Genomic DNA, 6,873 nt, shown 5'->3' on the forward strand with positions numbered 1-6,873 from the left:
GCTTTGAAAGTTATCTACTATCTCTTCGCTTTTACCTGAGGATGAGGAAGCTACATCGCCCAGCCCTTCTAACGTAACTGTTTTTCCTACTCTGAGGGTAAACAATGAGATTACATTTAACCTTGAATTAGAGAGGAAAGTTAAAACACTGCAGAAAAATTTTTTTCCTTTTCTAACCCACTCTCACTTCCTATTTCTAGGATCACTAGGCAGAGATTTTAGAGGTTTATAAAAATACAGAATCTACAGGCCCCTTATAGCAGAATCTCTGGGAGAGGGACCCAGTATCAAGGCATTTGTAATAGTTTTAGAAGCCTCCCTACAGCTAATCCCCAGATCTGTTGGGAATCACTGACCTAGAGTAGACCATGCCTGAATTTACTTCTAACATAGCCGTTTACCCAAAGATGCCTGAGATTCCTTTTTTATTCCAGTTGTGATGGTCCTTTCATTGCTGATGACTCAAGTTCAGCCTAAACGATGGCTGCCATGGAACTTGATTATGTCGATAGGGATAAAATTACTAGCTATCAGAGACTGTTGTCATTATCACATGAACTGACTCATACAAAGTTAAATATGGATAACAGATGGTAATGTGCATGTAGAAACTTGTTTGCATACCGTAGAATTGGGGCACAAACTCAAATGCTGACTGTGGCCATGTAAATGATATTAACAAACAAGCAGCCTGGGGTAAGATAATAAGGAATGGCAGAGACAACTGGGAACACTCCCCACCCGGAGGGTTTTGCGCTTGCTCAGCTCCAGTCAATTGCTTTTATTTGCGAATCAGGAACAGGGTTGCCAGATCTTTAGATTTTTTTTTTTTTAAAAGAAAAAATTAGATTTGTTTAGATTTAAATTTTGGCGCTTTTTAAAAAAAGCACTGAGGGTAGTGGAGCAGGAACTAATCTATGGGGCAAATTTTGCCTGTAAGTTTTCAGTTTGTGGCTGCTGCTATAGAATCTAGGGATTCTGGGGAGTGGGGATGGGGGTGCAGTACCCCAGAGAACCAGACTGACTTTGGGTAGGGTCCCAATGAGTGGGTGTCATGCCACCTCAGCCAAGGACCAAAACCCGGGAAAGCCAGTATCCTGAAAGCGTGTGTAAATCACGGGCTCTCCCTGGCTTGTAGTCCGTCCTAGGCTACGATGTCATTAGTCCTGGGGAGCCCTAATGTCCTAACACGTTGGGCTATTTCACTCACACACTGAAAGAGTGTAACATTTTCTGTTGGATTTCTAGGAAGTGAAGAGACAGGTGACATCAAATATGTTTAAGTAAGTAAAATAGTTTGATGAATGAAAACATAACAGGATGAGAAAGAGGAAAAATAATTTCAGGGTGATTATCAAAACCTTGTCAATGGAAGAGATTAGACATTATGATAATACATAAAAGCCTTTACAGGTTTACTGAAAAGATATAAACAGCGACCAGATTTACGATAATTTAATTCAAAGCTCCATCATTTGCAGAAACAAAGGTACATATTCCATGGAAGGAAATGGTTTATTTGCTAAACTTGGCTACTTTATATCTGATTTTCCAAGTGGCTTTTTTGATCATTCGCAGTTCATTCCACATATAATATGTATTGCAAATGGAAAAATTTGCCTCGTGTCAGTAACCTTATTTTGAATGATGATAAGAATTTCTGATATACGCATAGTTAGGTTTGTAGAGTTTTACATGGCTAAGCTAATTTGTTTATTTATCTTTTTATTTTGAAATAATTTCAAACTTAAACCAAAAACTCCCATATATCTTTTACCCACCTTCAATTACTAACATTTTATTTCATTTAATTTCTCATATTCTCTCTCCCCATGTTCATTATATTTACTACTACTAATATATATTATTTCTTTTTTAATTCATTTGAAAGTAAATTATAGACATCAAGTCCCTCTTCCCTTAAATAGTTCAGTATTTATTTGCTAACAACAGGATAATCTCTTATATAACCTCAATGTAGTTATCAAAATCAGAAAATTTAACAAAATTCAACAACATTTAATATAAAGTACACTTATCTAATCTACAGTACATGTACAGATTTTGCCAAATATATAGTTAAGGTCCTTTAGAACATTTTTTTCCCAGCCCAGGATCTAGTTCAAGATCATGTTTTGCATTTCTTTGTTATGTCACTCTAGTCTCCTTTAACCTCAAGCAATTCCCCAGCCTTTTCTTGTTCTTTATGACATTGACATATTTGAAGAGTACAAGTCAATTATTTTACCATAGATTATCCCTCAGTTTGGGTTTGTCTGAAGTTTCCTCATAATTGGGTTCAAGTTATGCATTTATTGCATAAATTATGTGTCCTCAGTGTGTTCTGCCAAAAGGTTTGTGAAGTCACTTTTCCTATTAACTTTGATCTCTTGGTTAAAGTAGTTTATAACAGATTTCTCCACTCTAAAATTACTATTTCTCTTTTATATTTTAGAAGTAATTTGAGAAGAGCTCTTTTGGGCTATGTAAATATCCTGTTCCTACTCAAACTTTCGCTACCAGGCTTTGTGTCTATTAATGATTCTTCTCTGAATCAATTATTAAAAGTGGTTGCAAAATAGTGATTTTCTAACTCTGCCATTCTTTCTATGTTTATTAGTTGGCCTTCTATTAGCTTTCTTCAATTTTCCTTATTTATCTATACCAATATGTAGTAATTGATTATTTTCTTTGATAGATTATAATCTACTAGTGTCATTATTTTGATGCTGAAAGTGTCCAAGTATTAATGAAATCTTATAGATTACATGATTTATCCAAAATTCAATAATTTATACTTCACTACAAGATCATGCATAAATTGGAACAGTAAGTAGTTCAACATCTTTTGTTTCTCCAGATCTTTTTCCACCCTTGTCTACTCTTCTTTCTGTCCCTGGAGCCTCTTCTATATAAACTGCATCCGTAAGTTCTTTTGTTCCATGGTTTCCAGGGGATTCTAGCAACCATGAGGGGTGCTGGCAGGCGGTCGGAGGGAGGGAAGAGAGCAAGATTAGATATTTGTTCATTAAATGTCATCATTAAAGGGAATTTTACTTTTCGAAGTATTTCAAATTTTGTATGACAGCTAGAATTGAGAGTTGACAGTTATTTTCTCTCAGATCTTGGAAAATATCCTATTGTCTTCTGGCTTCAACTGTTGCTAGTGAGAATTATGCTATTAATATAAGTTTTGTTCTTTGCATGTAAAGGTAAATTGTCATTTATTCTGGTTTCTTTTAAGATATTTTCATTGTCTTCAATGTTCTGCAGTTTCACTCTGAGGTCTAGGTAGAATTTTCTTTTTTAGTTATCTTGTTTAGGATTCATTTTTCCTCCTAAATTCCATATTCAAATCTTATCATTTATAAGAAAATTCAAGGTATTTTCTTTTTTGATATTGTATTTCCCACATTCTCTTAATTCTCTCCTTTTGGAAATATTTTTAGAAATAGTTTGGAACTTCTCATTCTATTCTTCATGACTCTGAACAGCATTTTCATATTTCAGCCTGTTTGCTCTATGCAGCATTCTAGATATTTTTTCAGATCTACCTTCTAGTTCACTAATTTTTATTTTAGCTTTGTTTAATCTATCCACTACATTTTTAAATTTTAATGATTATGTTTTTCCTTTTTTGAATTTTGATCTGGTCTCTTTTTTAATCTCTCCAATTTGACTCATGTTAACATTTTAAACAAACTTATTTTATAGTAGCTGTCATATAACTTGATTTTCTAAGGGTGTCTATGCTAATATTCTAGGTTTTTATTCTTGCTTATGGAGATCGTGTCTTACTGTATTTTGTAATTTTGGGATATAAGCTTATACTCACTTGGGATTTTGAGGTGGGGAATTCTGTGATGCCTCCAGGATATTTTGTGCTGCTTCTGGGAACTCCAGGGTTCTTAACAGGCTGGGACCAATTTTTATGTAATTTTCATTTTGGAGATGTATGAACTACACGAATTATATAAATTGGAATTCAAAACTGACAAGAGGTCATTATGAGTTCTTTCTCAATCTTAGATAAGGTTTGCTGATAGCACCCTGGCTGGCAGGTGATTCGTCCTCATCTATGCATTCACTCAGCATCTCAGTATGGGGTATAATTTAATGCAGAGAAGGCTCAGTTTCAAATCCTGGCTTTTCATAGGAAGAAGTATTTTCTCCTTGGTTTTCAAACATCAGCGTTTAGATGGTACCAATAATCTTGTCTAGGAAGCTGTAGCCTCACACATTCACTGATCTATTTTTGTTTTGTTTTGTTTTGGTCTATATGGATTTCCTTTTTTGTTTTTTGGTTTTGGCATGGGGGGAGCTCAGTTAAGCATTCAAAATATTTTTAAGCAGCTTTTTGAGATATTATTCACCTACCATAAATTCACCCATTTAAAGCAAACGTTTTAATGGGTTTTAAAATTTTGACAGCATTGTGCAACCTCACCACAGCAATTTTATAAAATTTTCATTACCTTGAAAAGAAATCCCATAACATTTAGCAATCATTCCTCAATTCTCCCAACTTTCATAGCCCTAGGCAACTACTAATCTATTTTCTGTCTCTATAGATTTGACCATTCCGAATATTTCATATAAATGAAATCACACAACACATAGTCTTTTATGACTGACTTTTCACTTAGCGCAATGTTTTCAGGGTCCATCCATTTTGTAGCATGAATCAGTACTTAATTTCTTTCTTTTTTTAATATTTAATAAACTATTTCTGTAGCAGTTTAAGGGTCACAGCAAAATTGAGCAGCAAGTTCGGAGAGTTCCCATATACTCCGGTTCTCACACATGCAGTCTTTCCACTGTTGACATCCTGCGCCACGGTGGTATATTTGTTACAATTAATGAATAAACGTTGACATGTCATTATAGTTTACATTAAGGTTCACTCTCGGTGTTGTAAATTCTATGGGTTTTGACAAATGTATAATGACAAGTATGCACTATTGTAGTATTATACAGTGTAATTTCAGTGTCCTAAACGTCCTCTGTGCTCTGCCTATTCACCCCTCTCTTTTCCCTTGCCCCTGGCAACCATGAATCTTTTTACTGTCTCTGTGGTTTTGCCCTTTCTAGAATGTCATATCCAGTTGTCCCTAGGTATCTGCAGGAGATTAGTTCCAGCACCCTCCGCAGATACCAAAATTCACCCATACTCAAGTTCCTTATATAAATGGCATAATATTTGCATATAAACCATATGCATTCTCCTCTGTATTTTAAATTTTCTCCACATTACTTATAATACCTAATACAATGTAAATGATTTATAAATAGTTGTTATACTGTATTGTTTAGGAAATGACAAGGAAAAAAAGGTCCGTACATGTTCAGTACTGATACAACCATCCATTCTTTTTCCTGAATATTTTTTATCTGCAGTTGGTTGAATCCACAAAGGCAGAACCCAGGGATGTAGAACCCTCCCAGGGTTGACTGTAGTTGGAATCAGATGGTATGTAGCCTTTTCAGATTGGCTTCTCTTAGCTACTAATATGTATTTAAGTTTCTCCCATGTCTTTTCATGGCTTGAAGGCTCATTTCTTTTTTAGCACTGAATAATATTCCATTGTCTACATGTACCAGTTTATCCATTCACCTATTGAAGGATGTATTGGTTACTTCCAAGTTTTGGTAATTATGAATAAAACTGCTATAAACATCTGTGTGTAGGTTTTTATAAGGACATATCTTTTTAATTCATTTGAGTATATACCAAAGAGTGCAGTTATTGGATCATGTGGTTAGAGTATGTTTTGTCTTCACACGAGGCTGTACTATTTTGCACTATGACCAGCAATAAATGAGAGTTCCTCTTCCTCAGCATTTTTCCAAGCATTTAGTATTGTCAGTGCTTTGGATTTTGGCCATTCTAGAAAGTGTTTAGTGGATCCTATTGTTGTTTTAATTTGCAATTCCATAATGACATATGATGTTAAACATCTTTTCATATGCTTATTTGCCATCTTCTTTGGTGAAGTGTCTGTTCAAGTACTTTGCTCATTTTTTATTTGGTTGTTTTCTTATTGTTGAGTTTTAAGAGTCCCCTGTACATTTGGATAGCAGTCCTTTGTCAGATGTGTCTTTTGCAATTTTTTCACCAATATGTGGCTTTTCTTCACATTATCTTGTCATTGTCTTTCACATAACAGGAGTTTTAATTTTGATGAAGTCCGGTTTATCAATTATCTTTCATGGATAGTGCCTTTGGTGTTGACTCTAAAAGATCATCTCCATACTTGAGTTCACCTAGATTTTCTTGTATGTTACCTTTTTGGAGTTTTATAGTTTTCTATTTTATATTTAGGTCTATAATCAACGTTGACTTAATTCTTATGAAGGGTGTAATGTTCATGTCTAGATTCATTTTTTGGGGGGGAGGGGATGGGATGTCCTATTGTTCAGACATCATTAGTTGAAAAGACTATTTTTGCCCCATTGTACTGCCTTTGGTGTTTTGTCCACTCTGTTACCCAGGCTGGAGTGCAGTGGCACAATTATAGCTCATTATGTTCTCGAACTCCTGGGATCAAATGGTCCTCCTGCTTCAGTCTCTCAAGTAGCTAGACTACAGGCACATACCACCACACCTGGCTAAATTATTTTTCAGGTTTTTTTTTTGGTAGAGATGGGGTCTCACTATGTTGTCTAGGCTGGTCTCATACTCCTAGCCTCAGGAAGTCCTCTTACCTTAACCTCCTACGGAGCTGGGATAACAGGGTGCAAGCCATCACGCCTGGCAGTTGACTATATTTAAGTGAATTTATTTATGAGCTTCCTATTCTGTTCCGTTAATCTATTTGTGTATTCTTTTGTCAATATCAATACTGTCATGATTACTATAACTTTATAGTAAAT

The sequence above is a fragment of the Propithecus coquereli genome, unplaced genomic scaffold (assembly GCF_000956105.1).
Source record: "Propithecus coquereli isolate 6110/MARCELLA unplaced genomic scaffold, Pcoq_1.0 Scaffold62, whole genome shotgun sequence".
Classification (NCBI taxonomy): Eukaryota; Metazoa; Chordata; class Mammalia; order Primates; family Indriidae; genus Propithecus; species Propithecus coquereli.